Source organism: Cricetulus griseus, chromosome 3, assembly GCF_003668045.3.
Source record: "Cricetulus griseus strain 17A/GY chromosome 3, alternate assembly CriGri-PICRH-1.0, whole genome shotgun sequence".
NCBI classification, from domain to species: domain Eukaryota; kingdom Metazoa; phylum Chordata; class Mammalia; order Rodentia; family Cricetidae; genus Cricetulus; species Cricetulus griseus.
The window spans coordinates 277,436,491-277,452,521 of record NC_048596.1 but is presented as its reverse complement, the minus strand read 5'-3'; the positions used below and the strand labels follow the sequence as shown (position 1 = coordinate 277,452,521).

Here is a 16,031-nt window from a genome sequence, read left to right as displayed (position 1 = left end):
AATAGATTGCACGGTGCTTTATTAACTTTGAATTTTCTGAATGATAATGAGAAAGGAACAACAGCTTCAGAGAGACATTGGCTAATAAAGAAAACTAGAGAATTAAACCAGTCAGTGTACTTCAAAGATGTGCTGACCTCTGAATGGAAACCAGGACACGTGTTACATTGGGGGAGAGGTTTTGCTTTTGTTTCCACAGAAAAAATATGGATAGCATCAAAATTAATAAAGATTCAATTTAAACATGACACCTCTTAATTAAAAGAGATGATAGTTCATCAAGCAGCATGATCATTTAATCTAAACTAACCTATAAAACTAACAAATGCTTTTATTTGATCAGATATAACTTGCCAAGGAGAACCTCTCCAAAATTTAGGGTTGGGGAAGGGTTTTATCTTTGTCTTTCCAGGAAAAGAAAGGTCTCCAGCTAATGAATCTGGAGACGACTGGACAAATGAGACATCTGAAGGAAAAGAATAAATCATCTAGGATAATTGTCCCAAGAAAAAGAGCAGATCGGCCTATTTGTGTATCACATTTACCACAGGGTAAAAGTTCACAAATCTTCCCAAATGTTTGTACCTTTTTCCCCTACAGACATGTATATGAATGATCTTTGGTAGTCCCAGTCCAATTAAATATTAAAAACTGGCTTTGGAGCTGGAGTGTGGCTCTCTCCTTCTCTAAACCCAAGCATGCTTGTTAAAGTAAAATTCAAAATCTCTGTCTCATGTCAGAAGAGCCATCTGATATGGAATAGAAGAAAAGCAAATATTTAGGACTATTGTATTGCTACTAATCTCATAATTTTTGTCATGATATTAATGGTCATATAGAGTACTAACCAATTCTAGAAAAGGGTTTTGTCTACCTTCCTGTACATGATTTCTGGTTTGAGTATCAGTTTTCTACAGTAAACCATGGCCACGCCTAACAGCAACCTTTTGAAGTCTCCAAATGAGGACGGGGCCCCACAACGACAATTTCACCAGGACTATCACAACACCATTATGCTGAACAACACCAACTAAAGATCAGCTTTGGACCACAAATTGCTCATGACAATTTTGAGATGACTTGCTGAGGTGTTCCTGCCTCACAGACTACGTTAGCCAGCACTTGAAAGAAGCCTTGGACTTGCCCATCATGCAGAGACTGGACAACAAATGATACAGCTTGACAATTAACCCAAACTATCTTTTCAGGATCCCCTAAAGATGCCATTGCCCCCCCCACAGCAGGAAGTAACTTTAAGAACACAGTGCCCACATTCTCAAGAGGTAGGGTGGGTGGATTTTGGTCACTCGCTGCGTTATGGATATTTGTCATTGTTTAGGGGGATTTGTTACAAAATGTTGTTGTTTATGATCAGGAAGAAATTTGAACAAATGGAATTATATTCAAGGTTTTTGTTTTGAAAATAAGAGGCATCTAGATATAATAGTATAAAAAGGGTAGATTACTGAATCTACCCTGAAAAGAAAAAAGGGAGGGTAGATTATGATGAGATTAAAAGGTAAATTATTGAATCTACTCTTTAAAAGCAACTACTAGTTTTAAATATTTTACATTGGATTGGATTTTTATATACTGTATACAAATGTATATTGATACAAATTTGAGATTAATTTTGCTAAAACATACTGCGCACATGTTTCTAATATTGTTCAAGGTATTGTACCTATAAAGCTCATTTAACAATGTAATACAAATTTCTAGTCCTTGAAAGTTATTATTATCAACTATATGGGATAATAAGGAAATGTAGTTTAGTAATTAGTCAACTATTACAATCGAACTTGTAGTCACATTAGGTATGCTTACAAGGTTAAACAGATATTTTAGAAAGACAGATGGTCTTCAAATATTCAGAGATTTACAGAATATGGCATTTAACACGTTTTAATAACAGAGTTTCTTGTTTTATGACTATGAGACGTGTCTTCTCCTGGCAGCAACAATCTACTTCAGAGAAGATGATGGGCATTGAAGAAACTCCATGTGGAGTTTGAGTTCTTTGCGATAAAAGTAAGCCCTTGGGCAAGAAAGTGCCCTTGCCTCAACTGCTGAGAGTATTCTGTCCAAATTGGACTAGCAGAACATGAAAAACAGTGACTGCAAACCTTGCCAAGACAAGGCAGCCCTGTCCTTCAGAATATCCTGGTTCACAGAAACGTCTGTCAGACATGCTCGGCCTATAGACCAAAGATGGATGCTCCAGTGTGGCAGAGCAGTCCTGGGTGGCTGTGCAGGCAGCCAGCAGTTTCTGTCATTTCTCACACTTTTCGGAAGTCGTTTGCCTGCACTTCCTGTTTACTCAGTTAATATTACTTCCTTTTCTGGTCTCTTTGGGAGTAGAAGACTCAATAATAGAGATATACTTTTCCTTGTTTACCAGACTCAGTAAAGAAACTCACTAAAGATGTGTTAAGTGTAAAGGGTTTGAAAGACATTAGAAGATAACCTGTTAGTGCAAATTAGAGTAGAAAGTAAATTAGGTACAAGACTTTGGACTCATCAAGAAAGAGTAGATAATGGAGTGTTTTCTCTGAATTTGTCAAATGCTGATGGACTAGACATTGTTGATGTACTTATTGCCTATATATATTGTATATAGTTATACTTATTGTATATAGTTTTTCTTATATTAGTTAGAACCTTTTCTAAATTTTAGACAAAAAAGGGGGGATACATGGTGATATCTTTTTGGGGGGGTTGGACCAGAAGTCCCACCAGGCTTTGGCATAAGTGGTCAGCAGAGTGCTGACTGAGGGACTGTGGGGTGGCAGAGGATACTTAAAATATCAGTAAATTTATGTACAGCCACTAAACAGATAAAAAATTCATGTGTCTATGTGTTTGTGTGTGCGTGTGCATGTGTGTGTGCGTGTGCGTGTGCGTGTGCATGTGTGCGGGTGTGTGTGTATGTGTGTGTGTGTGTGTCTCACATACTGAGATGATTTGGATTTAGCTGATAAGAGTAATTAGAACTTGAAAATTTTTATTTCAACTTTTTGTTCTCATCTGTCATGATCATCTGTTTAGAAATTTGCATTCTTGCTGCAGTGGTAATCTCTAGCCTTTGAAGAGAAAAACACTGTGTATCTCATCTGAAGCTATGGCCCAGGCACCTTTCCCTGACATGAAGGCACAGTTTCTCACACAAAAGGTCCCAGCACAGACTCTGAATGAACCTCAGGAGCTACTTCCCACAAACCCCCTTCGCTGGTCCTTTGGCTCCTGCTCACACAGCATCCCTAGCTGCTCAGCCTGAGCTGTTAGGGTTTTTTGTTTTGTTTTTCTTTAATGAAGGTAGCTGTGTTAAACCACAATTTTAATGTATCTACCCTTGTAATTCACACGTAGTTTTGTTTTCTCAGATGTTTGTCAATGTTTAATTCACACTATCTGAAATTCATTAGAACATTGCAGCGTGACTCACTCAGCTTTGGAAAGCTGGTGCCTGAACTGATAAGCAAAGCGGAAGTCAGTGAAAATTCCCTGATAATCTATGTTCCTGAAGAAAAAATAACAATAAATTCTCATCTAAGCTCACAAAACATTACAGCCTAAATCAGTTGCAAAGCAGGGGGCTTGCTCAAGTGTGTGAATGAAATGCGAAAGATCTGGAGTTCAAATTAACCGTGTTCTGCTGGGAAGGAAGTCTGTCTTTCTGTGTTCCATGGGCCACATCGTACGTTGCTGCTTCGATCAATAAGAGTCCAATTATACTTGAAACGAGGATTAATTACCCTAAAAGCACCAATCAGTTGGGCAAGGACGCCAGGGATAATGCTGTCTCTTTCTTGTCTGCCTCGTGAGACTGCGGCTGCCATCATCGCAGCCCGCTGACTGACACGAGTCCCTCTTCCCCCAGTTAATTCAAACAGAACATGTCTTCGGTACTTCAGCTGATGGGATGGTAAATAATTTTCCGACTGAAAGTTGAAGTGGATTGATTAGAAGCAATTTCTTCTGTTTTGCACAATAAAAAGATGAACCACGTGGTCGAGCAAGCCCATTTCCTGGGCGATTTCGTCCCACTAATTGCTGCCCGGCTAATGCAGCAGAAGCGGTCCCGGGAAGTAGAGAAATCCATTTACCCGACCATGACATTTAAGTAGCAAACACAAGCCGTGGATTTTTCCATTACCCTCCCTTCCAGCCCCGCTACATTCCACCTGTGGCCCTTCCGTGATGAGCGCAGGGCACTTACATACAATTTGGTAACTGTAATCAAGGTCCACTTCAAAATGTTTGAGAGCAGACTAAAAACATTTTTTTAGAAAAGCATAATTAAGTCCATAACCAATTTCACTAATTCACGATAATGTATTGGGAAACTAAATCATTTCACAATGCTCTCAGAAATGCATGTCTTTCTTACCACTGGGGTGGGGGAGCAGGATGGTTCCTCTGTCACAGCAAGCTATTTATCACCAAGAGTCTCAGCCATTGGACTCTTGTTTTGAGAGAGAATTTCTCCAACAAGAACCACACCAGTTCTCTGAAAATGCCATGGACCCCATTGTTGTGTGTTTTCTGCAAGAAAAAGGAAATTCTGTGGTGAGGTATTGTTTATGACTTATTAAAGCTTGCCTGAGGATTCAGAAAGCAAAGTCAGCCACAAACCACGGAAGCCAGGCACACACCTTAAATCCTAGGACTCACGATTAAGAGGTAGCCGGATCTCTGTTGAGTCCAAGGCCACCCAGATCTACACAACAGTGAATCAGTCTAAAAGAGAATTATAGCTCACACCTTTAATCCCAACATTAGGGAAGTATATAAGACAGATGCAAGGTCTCAGAGAGGCATTCGTTCTCCAGCCACGCTGAGGAGAGGCAGCAGTTTGAGACTTGGTGAAGAGCTCGTATGTGGATCAGCCCTTTCAGCCTGAGCTAGAGGTGAGAGCTAGTGGCCAGTTGCTTTGTTTTTCTGATCTTCAGCTTGAAGCTTGAACCCCAATATCAGTCTCTGGGTCTTTTATTTTTCGTGTTACAAAACGCTGTCTGGATAGAATCAGAGAGCCTGTGGTAAGTTCACATCAACTGATGCAAAGAAACAAGAGCTGCTTTCTGCTGTCTGTCCACTGCCCTCCCCAGTAGAGGAACAGGGCTGGCAGCCCATAAATGTTTGCTTAATGAAGGATATTTGCCAGGCCCTGGACTTGGAGGGTGTAGAGAAGACCAGAGCAATGCTTTGAAACTAATCAAAGTCAGTTTTGTTTCATCTTGACTCTCAAAGGGTCACGTGGCCTCTGAAACAGAAGTAGTGAAGGGAAATTCAAACTGCTATCTCTGATTGAAATTTCTGCAATAATTAATCAATGCCACTTTGAAGCCCAATCATTCACTTCTGTGCTGAATTCAGAGGCTGGTTGCACAAACCATCAGCCTTCAGCTGCAAACAAACTGCAGAACTGCAGCAGGAGAGCATGGTCCTTGGAGACTATTTTCTGATCACCAAACATTTTGCCCCTTTTATTTGTTGTTTGCTTATGATACTCCAGGAAAAAAAAATGCCAGGAAAAACTCTAACATAAACTTAAGGGCCAGACAAAACCATCAATACCAACCTTGCTTCCTTTTTATTCTTATTTTATTTATTTTATGTGCATGCATGCCGGGGTACATGTGTGGAGGTCAGAGGACAGCAAAAGAGAGCTGGTTCTCACCTTCCTGCCTTGAGTTCTAGGGACCTAACCCAGATTGTTGGACTTGGCAGTGGTCACCTTTACCCCCTGAGCCAGTATGACAGCCCCACCTTGCTCCTTAATGATAGAGCCCACCTGGAAAACACAGCCAACTGCATTCCTAAGACTTTAACAAAGGTATTTTTAAGAGCAAATAAGTAACTGGACAGTGGTGGTACATGCCTTTGATCCCAGCACTTGGAAGCAGAGGCAGGTGGTGGTACAAGCCTTTAATCTGGTCTTCATATCAAGTTCCAGGATATCCAAGGCTATACAGAGAAACCCGGTCTTGAAAAACCAAAGTGGGGGGAGTGGGACACACACACACACACACACACACACACACACACACACACACACACTGGAATGCAATTCAATTACAAAAAAAAAATTACAAAAAAAAAAAAAGTGTCCCTGTCATTTCTAACAACCTGGCTGGAATCTAAGTCAGGTACAGAAAGGTAACTGCTGCAGGCCCTCAGGCACACCTGAGAGGTCTGCTCTCATGGCAGCTGAGGGGAGGGTGGTGGCTCTCTCAGGCTGTTGAGCAGCTAATTCATAGGGACTAGGAGAGTTCACTGCCAGAAACCTGATGACCACAGATGGGTATAATATGTTGTGCATTTCAAACACCTGGAAAACAGACAGACATGTATCAAGATACAACTTTATCCCGTGACCATGTGTACTGGTATGTTTTATGTATGTGTTAGAAAATAAATTGCATTTAGCATTTAAAAGAAAGTGCTAAAGAGATGGCTCAGGTGGGAATATGCTTGCCTGCCAAGTACGGGAACCTGAGTTCAGGCCTCCAGCACCACACAAATGCCAGATGCAGCCCTGGTCTGCAACGTCAGTGGAGTCTGTGAAGAGACATGCAGACCTGGGGCTTGGGACCAGATTGTCTAGCCAGTTGGTGAACTCGGCTCAGGAAGAGCCTAAGAAACATAAGTAAATAAGGTGGAAAGTCATGGAGGAAGACACCCAACATCAGCCTCAGGCCTCCACAAGCACACAGGCGCACACACATGCACAACATTAAAGTCTGGAAGGAAAAAAATTGACTTTAGTAAACATTGCTCTTGGCTGCTATGACTGACACGGAATAGTTGCTGACCTTTGTGACTAAGTTAAAGATTCAGCAGTATAAAGGCAGGTGAGAAACGGGGCAGATGCTAGGACCAAACAAAGAATTTGTATTGAGGAGTTTCCCTCAGAGGACACAAACTGGGGTGTGCCAAAGGTCACAGATGGGGTCAAATGACACCGAGTTTTTGGCAATATACCTGGAGGGCCAGAGGACAGAGGGCCTGCCAAGCGCAGGGCATTGAATGAACTCGGAAGACAAGAACAAAATAGTTTCGATGTCTAGAAAGCCTAACTACAGCTTCCTGTCTTAGGACTGAGGTGTGTGTAGGCAGCTGACTGGGGGCTGCAGGGATTACTACCAGAGCAACCTCTTAGCAGAGACATAGAGCAAGAAACACATCAGTGGGGGCTGAAGAGATGGCTCTGTGATTAGAGCCGTTAAGGGCTGCTCTTCCAGAGGACCCTGGTTCAATTCCTAACACCCACATGACGGCATGACGGCTCACAACCATCTGTAAGCCCTACCCAGAGAAGCAGATGTCTCCTCTGGGCACTGCAGGAAGTGGTGCACCACATGCGTGCAGGCAGGAGGGGGGGGGCGAGGCACGGGCAAAGGGGATATGCAACCCTGGAGAATTAGACCCACAGCCAGGCCCTGGGATCAGATCACAGCCACACAAAGTTATTCTGCCTTTTATACTTAGCCTCCTACCTGGGAGGCTGTGGTGGGAGGATTTTCAAGAGTTTAAGGCCAGCCTGGGCTACGCAGCGAGACCCAGACCAGATCTACAGTGTGAGGTTCTCACAGAAGAAAAAACAAACAAAAACTGTGTTTACATGTGTCCGGTACCGTTTGTAGCTTCATTGTTCCTCAGACCGTCCTGGTGAAAGGAGCCAGTTCATTTCTCAGGCCGGGGAACACAACCATAACAACTCTGGCTTTCTTCACATCCAACGTGGCACTCAGATCCACTTTTTAAATGCCCAGAAGTTCCCAGTTTATTTTTCTACAAAGAAATCGTGGCCTGACAGTCGGTCTTCACCAGAGGCAATGGTGTGGGGGAGGGAGGGTGATTTAGGAACACAAGCCGCAAGCAGCTGGGCATGGTGGCACGCCTTTGATTCCAGCACCCAGGAGAGTTTGAGACCAACCTGGTCTACATAGTGAGTTCCAGGACAGCCTGGGCTACAGGTAAGACCTTGTCTCAGAAAACCAGAAGGGCAGAAGAAGAAGGAAGAGGAAGAAGAAGACAGGCAGCAGATCTTCAAAGCTGAGGTCACGAGAGGTCATGTGACTTTGGGTGGGATAATCAACCTCTCTGAACCTCCTCTTGAAAACAGACACAGCAGGTCCCATGGGGGTTAAATGAGATAAACCCTGTAGAGGTCTTAAGTATTGTTCTTGGCACACTGTGAGCCATCACAGCAGTGGCCATGGTTGACAAAGTTCCACACTGGACAAAGGGCATTTGGCCACCAAAAGGCACAGTACGTCCAGCGGGAAGCCAGGGCTGCTGGTCCTCCCCAATTCTTTATGCTGTTTCCTCTGGTTTTCTTTGTTTGTTTGTCTGTTTTCTCAGATGAGGTCTTGCTGTGCAGCCCTTGCTGGGCTTCTTAGGGTGACACGCCTGGGTCTGAACTAAAGGCAATCTTGTGCCCTGGATCCTGAGTCGGGGTTACAAGCTGGCACCTCCACACCAAAACCCTCGAAACTCTCTTTGGCTGGCTACAGGAAGACAGCAGTGCGTACTGACTGACTGCATGTTGAATTTTTTACTTTGGGAACGGTCTTCATTTCCCTTTGGCTTCATCTCCAGCCCTAGGTGTCTCTAGTTGGACTTAGAAGAGTTTGTTGTGTACTCTAGGGAAATACTGCAAGTACAAACTAATAGCAATTGATAAAATAAATCATAATGTTAATCTAATGCCAAATGACTTGCAATTATTCATTTAGTGTGGGCCTCTTCCATAGAAAGCAGAGAAATGGCTGCGTGTGAGGGCTGCACAGGCCTTTGAAGACTAAAACAAGTAGATCGTCCCTTCTGATGAGATCAACTCATGCCCTCTGAAGAAAAAGTCACACCACCCAAAACACTCATAACTTCATTAAGGCGGGTTGTTCCCACGGGAACACTATTAAATGGGACAGTTCTGGTTCTACTAAATGCAATTTTTCCAAAGACAGATGATAATGCAGCTGGGACCCCAGAGGGCAACAAAGAGACCAGGAAAGAGCAGGTTACAGAAAAAGCAACAGGAGATAAAGAAGGAGAGGAGAACTAGGAGGCACTCAGGTCAGTGGCCCCTAACGTCCACAGAAGCCCAGCTGGGAGGAGCACCAAGCTATTCACCGTTCTTCCCTGACAACTAGCTGTGCCTGGCTCCTGGATGTAGATCCCAGAAGTGCGCCCCCCTCCCCGACATCCAGCTGTGGGTGACAGCTCTGTGACAGCTGCCTGTGAAAACCGAATGTGCATGTTACTCCTAAGTGCTCTGTCCTCCCAGACTTTCACCTCAGGTCTTTGCTTTGTCTGTGTCCAGGTACCTAGTGGTTTAGACAAAAGTGGCCAGGAGCTTGGGGTAGCTGCTGAAGAAGCGGTTAGATGGCTGGAGGGCAGCACAGTTGGGAAGAGGGTAGTTTAGAGACTCCTTAAGTCTTAGCATTCGGGGACAATGCCCAGCTATGCGCCTTCTGTGACCCGCTGTCTTAACATGTCCAGGGAACTGCTGTGTTTCAGAGCCGATGTGGAGTAGCCTGCCCGTCCTTTCTCAGCAAAGTCACGTGCAGGGACAGTTGTTAAACGTTCAGTCGCACAAGTTAACTGGAGCCACCGCATTTAATTTTGAAGGAAATTAGATTGGGTCTGAATAATTGAAGATAAGTGGAGAAACATTTTAGTGGAACTTGGTAATTTGCCTCATTGTTCCCAGGGCCATTAGTGCCCAGTCTCGTTAGATGCATCGTGACCGCATGGTTGGTGAGGAGCGGCTTCTACACTCACGGAGCCGTTCTCGTAGCCGCAAACTGTTGTGCTAGTTAAAATGGCTTTCATCCATCTTCTGCAATCCGAGCTTTTGTCATCCTCTGTGTCACTTTCAGAACTGGCGAAAAAACAAGGTGTGCCGAAAGCAGCAATGGCTACCATTCGCCTTCACCGCGGTGTGTAAGGCACCAATGTCTGCTCCTGTTATTTCCATATCCAGGTCCCTCCATCTTCAGCAGACGACTCGTCAGCCTCCCAGTCAGACAACAGAGAGGAGTATACGAGCCAGGCCAGCCCCAAACACTGCCTTTCTATTCTCGACACACTCCTTTCGGCAGAGCTCTGTTAAAAGCACGACTACACTCAATCCCAAGGCAAGCTGGGTTTCAAGTCTGGCTGGGTGCTGACTGAGGGAGGGCTGAGAGCTGGCTGGACCTTGATTGTCTCTGCTTTGTCCACACATTTGTATGCAGAAGAAAATGAAGAGGCTGTATGTCCAACCTTGAAGTAGGAAGATTTGTCTCAGGGTGAAGACAAAAGATTGGCAGATGCTTCATAAAGGTAAAAATAACAAAGACACCATCTTAAAAGTTTCAAATATAATAAGAAACCGGGAAATCACTTAGAGTGTATGACTATTAATATCCAAGTAAGTGCTACTACAGAGTACAAAAGATCCAAATGGCCCACAGATACGGAAAAGCATGCCAACAGACCCAGCAGAAGTTCATTTCTTGCTCAAAAAACAGTAAAGAACATGTGAAGAAGCTGGCAGAGCAGCCGGTCAGGGAAGGGGAAGAGATGGAGGCCCCGCCCTTGTGCAACATGGGGTTTCCACGGTTCTCCTGGGACTCATCTTCCCAGCCGGCCTGGAAGAAAAGAGAACACCGCAGATGGCAGAGGTTTTACGGATCATACTGGAAGTAGTATTGTATCGGTTCTGAGTAAAACTCAAGAAAGGCCAGGCACAGTGGCGCACGCCTTTAATCCCAGTAATCAGGATGCAGAGGCAGGTGGAGCTCTGCGTTTGAGGCCATACCATTTTACATAGAAAATTCCAAGCCAGTCAAGGTGGCCTAGGGAGCCCGTCTCAGACTAAAAACTAAAAACCCTCTCAAGCGTGTGACCAAACCAAATGAAAAGGAAGGCAGGAGACCATGGACCCTGTGAGCCTCCAGGTTTTCTTACCACAGACCGCTTGCAGACCTGAAGAGAGATTTGAAGAAAGACTTCAGGAAATCCCAAGATTCGTACCGTGGTTGCCTTCTCAGATGCCTAAACATCATACAAAAATTCCCATTTCCATATCTGCTTCTGCAGCACAAACAGTGAAATTGGAACAAAACAAAGAAGACCGGCATGGCTCCTGCACAAGGCGACATTTGTGGGGTACTCCGTGTTTTTCTCACTTGGAAGTAGAAGGGGATAAAACTAGGGGGCAGAGGGGCTAAAGGAAAGTCAACAAAAATTAGCACTATGCAAAAAATACTTAGAAACCCACTCCCTTATAACTAAGCTAACTTAAAAAAATTTAAGGCGATATTTGGATGGAGAAACTGCATGAGCCATCAGTACTGCTCCCAGAAGTCACTGGGATCCAAAACCCTCTTGCCAAGTGAGGGATACTGTTGTAGAACATTATTTTAAGAGGTGTTACATTTGTTTATGCTGCAGAATATTTGTTTTAATAATGCAAAGATGTGTCCCATTCTTGTATGCTGCATTTGTTTAACTCTGTGGAGCTGTGTTACTTTGCCTGTCTAAAACACCTGATGGTCTAATAGAGTTGAACGGCCAATAGCAAAGCAGGAGAAAGGACAGGTGGGGCTGGCAGGAGAGAGAATAAATAGGAGGAAAAAGGGTGCTGGGGAAGCAAGGAGCAAGAGTAGGAAGAGGACTGAGGGGCCAGTTACCCAGCTACACAGCCAGCTGCAGAAAAAGAGGAAAGAAAGGATATACAAAATAGAAAGGGGTAAAAGTCCAGAGGCAAAAGGTATACGGGATAATAATTTAAGAACAGCTGCCTAGAAACAAGCCAAGTTAAGGCCGGGCATTTGTAAATAAGAATTAAGTCTCCATGTGTGATTTATTTGGGAGCTGGGTGGCAGGCCCCCAAAAGAGCCCAAAGAACAAAGAATAAAAAAAAATGACAACAACAACAGGATACTGCCCCATGGGCTGTTGGTGAGGAAGCCTGCAGACAGCCCCTGACACAACACAGTCCATCCCCATTGCTCTCGTATGCCCTGCAGAACTGGACAGTAAGAGCTGATTGCTGAAGACACCCACACTCTGGATACAGGACACAGAAACCAAGCTGGAGCTGAGCTCCTTCCCCTCTGTCTGGCATCACAGAGCTGGATGGTACTATGCAGGCTGCCAGGGAAGAAACGTCACTAACAACCCCACCCAGCACTCTGCAGTACTGATCTGCCCGGCTAGAGACCCACAGCAGGACCATGGTGGTATGAATGTTCTGGGGGACCCAACCCTTGCCAGCTTGGATTTAAGGCCTACTTCACAGAAGGGATGACAGAGTCGGTGCTGTCATTGAACTACCGCTATAGCTAGGGAAGGAAATCACAGGGCCCTTGGGAGGACCTTCTACTAATGCTACACCAAGGAGACACACGGAATTAAGCTGCCTTCTCATCGTTTGTGCTTGCAACCATGCACGGGGGGGGGGGGGGGGGGGGGGGCTCTCAGGCTTGGCCAGAGAAGCCTCTTTTGGAAGTGATTAAAGTAGGGACTCATAAAGGGACCAAAGTGCTGAGATGAAGTGACTGCTGAGCACTCAGTCCCAAACAGGACATCTATGTCACCCTCCCTGAGGCCCAGGAACACTGTGGAAGACGGGGTGGAAAGTCTGTGGAAGAGTGCAGTGGGACTCTGTCACCTGGGTATGACTTGACCACTACAATCATCAACACAGCAGCTGTGACAGCCGCGCAAGGCTGGGGTTGCAGGGAGGGTGGGAAGGTGGTGGAAGGTAAATGTGATCATGGGACTGCCAAAAAATGTTCTTAAAATTCACACTTGGTGGCTGGAGGGATGGCTCAGCAGTTAAGAGCACCTGCTGAAGACCGGAGTTCAGTTCCCAGCACCTACTCGATGGCTCACAACCATGACCTCTTCTGACTCCTAAGGGCACCAGGCATGCCCATGGTACACATACCCACATGAGAACAAAACACTCATCCACACAGAAATAAACAAATGTAAAAAGGTATATATATCATTAAGCCTGCTTAGAAAAACTGCGGTTCTGGGGGCTCTTTAAGAGAATTGTCATACCTTCAGAGAGGCAAGCCGACTTGGTGTTGTACATCTATAATGCCAGGCCTCAGGAGGCAAACCTGGTCTACACAGTGTACTCTAGGACAGTGGGTGCTGCATAGAGAAATCCTGTCCAAAAAGCAAGTAAGGAAAATTGGTCCTTGCAGTGTCTCATAAGAAGGTCATTTTAGTCCCCAGGACAAAGCAGAAACAAGATGGGCTGACCTCTTGGAAGTAGGGGATATTTTTCTGTGTGGCCTTGTGCATTTCTCCAGAGAATGTCAAGCAGATGTAGTTTTTGTCAAGTCACCAATCAATCCTTTACAGAGCGCAGTTTTAGAAAACCCAGTGTTTCTATTGTTCCCATGGTCCTGCTCTGCCGAAGAGGTTAGCACACTGAGTGGGAGGAGTGAAAAAAGACAGATGGGCTGTGTCTCTTACCCTCCAACCCTAACAGGCACCCTCATGGATAAAAAGAAGAACTTGCTTTTTAGCTTTACAGGAGAGAATCCAATGTAGAAGGAAATGTTTTAAATGCCCATTAAATGTCACGTGTCAATGGATTGTTCCAAAATTTTTTTTGAAATATTAGCATTTGCTTATATGAACTTTGTTTTAAAGATGTTTACAAATAAAAGTTGTTCTGAATTTCATAGCAGTTACCAAAGAAGCAGGTAATTATTTTTTTCCTTTTTTAAATTTGAATTACAAACAAGATTGATTTACATGACAATCCCAGTTCCCTTCTCCCTCTTTTCCTCCCCTACCACCCCCCAACTAAAACCCTACCAATCACATGTCCTTTCTTCTAATCTACAGCTGACTCAACCTTTCTGCTCCCTCATGACCTCTGCATCCTTCCTCTTCTTCCCTTCTCATTCTCATAGCTCCCTCCCCCCTCATCCCATGTTCTCAATTTGCTCAAGGGATAGTGACCCCTTCCCCTTCTCCAGGGGACAAGTTTGTCTCTTTTAGGGTCCTTCTTGTTTACTAGTTACTCTGGCAGTGTCGATTGTAGGCTGGTAATCCTTTACTCTATGTCTAAAATCCACATATGAGTGAATACATGTTTGCCTTTTTGTGATTGGGTTACCTCGCTCAGAATGGTTTCTTCGAGTTCCATCCATTTTCCTGCAAGTTTCAAGATGCCATTGTTTTTTTTCCACTGAGTAGTACTCCATTGTGTAAATGTACCACAATTTCTCTATCCATTCTTTGGTTGAGGGGCATCTAGGTGAAGAAGCAGGTAATTATTATCTCTGGTAATATTTGATAAGAAATGAATTTATTTGTGGCATGAAAAACACAATGGTTCTCTGTCCCACCCAAGAAAAGCCATGCTTTCCAGTGCAAAGAAAAACAGGGCATATCTCCTTCATCCCCAAATTCCAAACCCAAAGTACTCCAAGATGCAAAATTCTCTGAGCCCCCAATGGGATGCCACAGATGGAAAAACTCGACATCTCACCTGTGTAACAGGTCAGAGTGAAAGCACAGCATACTAAAAATTCTGTATAAAATTACATTCGGCTAGAATCGCAAGGTATATTTGCCTTTATACTTGGGTTTCATTCCAATATATCTGTTTTTTGTTTTTTGTTTTTTTTAGGTTTACTTATTATGTACACAGTGTTCTGTCTGCATGTGTCCCTGCAGGCCAGAAGAGGGCACCAGATCTCATTACAGATGGTTGTGAGCCACCATGTGGTTGCTGGGAATTGAACTCAGGACCTCTGGAAGAGCAGCCAGCGCTCTTAACCTGAGTCATCTCTCCAACCCCATTCCAATATATCTTGTACAAATGTTCTAAAATGGAAAAAAAAATCCAAGATCTGAAACATTTATGGTTCCAAACACCTTGGACAAGGATGTTAACTACCAAAAAAGTGGATATATATTGGCATATATATATATATGCTAACTAATAATAAAAGAAAAAGAGGCGGGGCTTGTGAACTGGCTCAGCAGGGAAAAGCCCTAACTGCCGGACCCGAGGACCTGGGCTCAGTCCCTGGAACCCACACAGTGAAGCAGAGAACCAGTTCCCCGAAGTTATTCTATGGCCAGGCATTGGTGGTGCACGCCTTTAATCCCAGCACTGGGGAGGCAGAGGCAGGCAGATCTCTGTGAGTTCGAGACCAGCCTGGTCTACAGAGTGAGTTCCAGGATAGGCTCCAAAGAGACAGAGAAACCCTGTCTCGAAAAACCAAAACCAAAAAAAAAAAAAAAAAAAAGTTATTCTATGACCTCCACACATGTACATATGAGTGCACACACATAAAATAATAAGTGCAATAAAAATTCAAGTAATCAAGTCCACAATGTATAAATTAAGTACAATAATAGAATGTATTCAAATAACCCTAAAGAAAAAAAAAAGGAAAGGAAAATAGAACTATAAGTCAGAGGGGAAAAAACAAAAAACAAATAAAAAATTAATCCTAAATCCAAATATATCACCTATTAAATACAAATATTGAATTAAGTATGAATATTTTAAATATATCAATTAAAAAACAAATTGGGAAGGACACAAATAATTTAGAAATGACTATAAACATGAGAATTTATGTTGTCTGAAGAAAATTCTCATCAAATGCTACTCTTCTTCTGGCCTCTGCACACACACCTCAATCTCTGTCTCATACACAGAAACACACACATGTGCACACGTACACACATACACATATATGCACATGCAAACACACATACATCACACACACACACACACACACACACACACCACTGATAATAAATAAAAAATTATGAGTTTGAAGCCAGCCTGATCTATATAGCAAGTTCCAGGTCACCCAGGACAACACAGTGAGTGAGACCTTGTCTCACTAAATAAGCAAAATTTAAAAGAAAAAAATCTCATATTAGTGATTGAAGATGCCACCTGAGACAGAAATAAATCCAGCTACGGTGGTGTGAATGAGAATGGCCCCAGGTTGCAGACAACCATGTTTGGTCTTCAGTAGGTG

At 43.8% G+C, this 16,031-nt stretch overlaps 1 long non-coding RNA gene and 1 pseudogene across 1 annotated transcript; one reads left to right on the top strand and one right to left on the bottom strand.

Annotated features, from left to right (window-relative positions):
* Positions 1–2,667: 2,667 nt before the first annotated feature.
* LOC113830913 lies at positions 2,668–13,682 on the bottom strand. Its single transcript, XR_003484188.2, has 5 exons — positions 13,273–13,682; positions 13,066–13,176; positions 7,638–10,640; positions 4,391–4,545; positions 2,668–3,941 (listed from the first exon to the last, which is right to left on the bottom strand). It is a non-coding gene; the product is annotated as an uncharacterized LOC113830913 (long non-coding RNA).
* On the top strand, positions 11,080–11,175 carry LOC113830914 (annotated as a pseudogene).
* Positions 13,683–16,031: the final 2,349 nt, after the last annotated feature.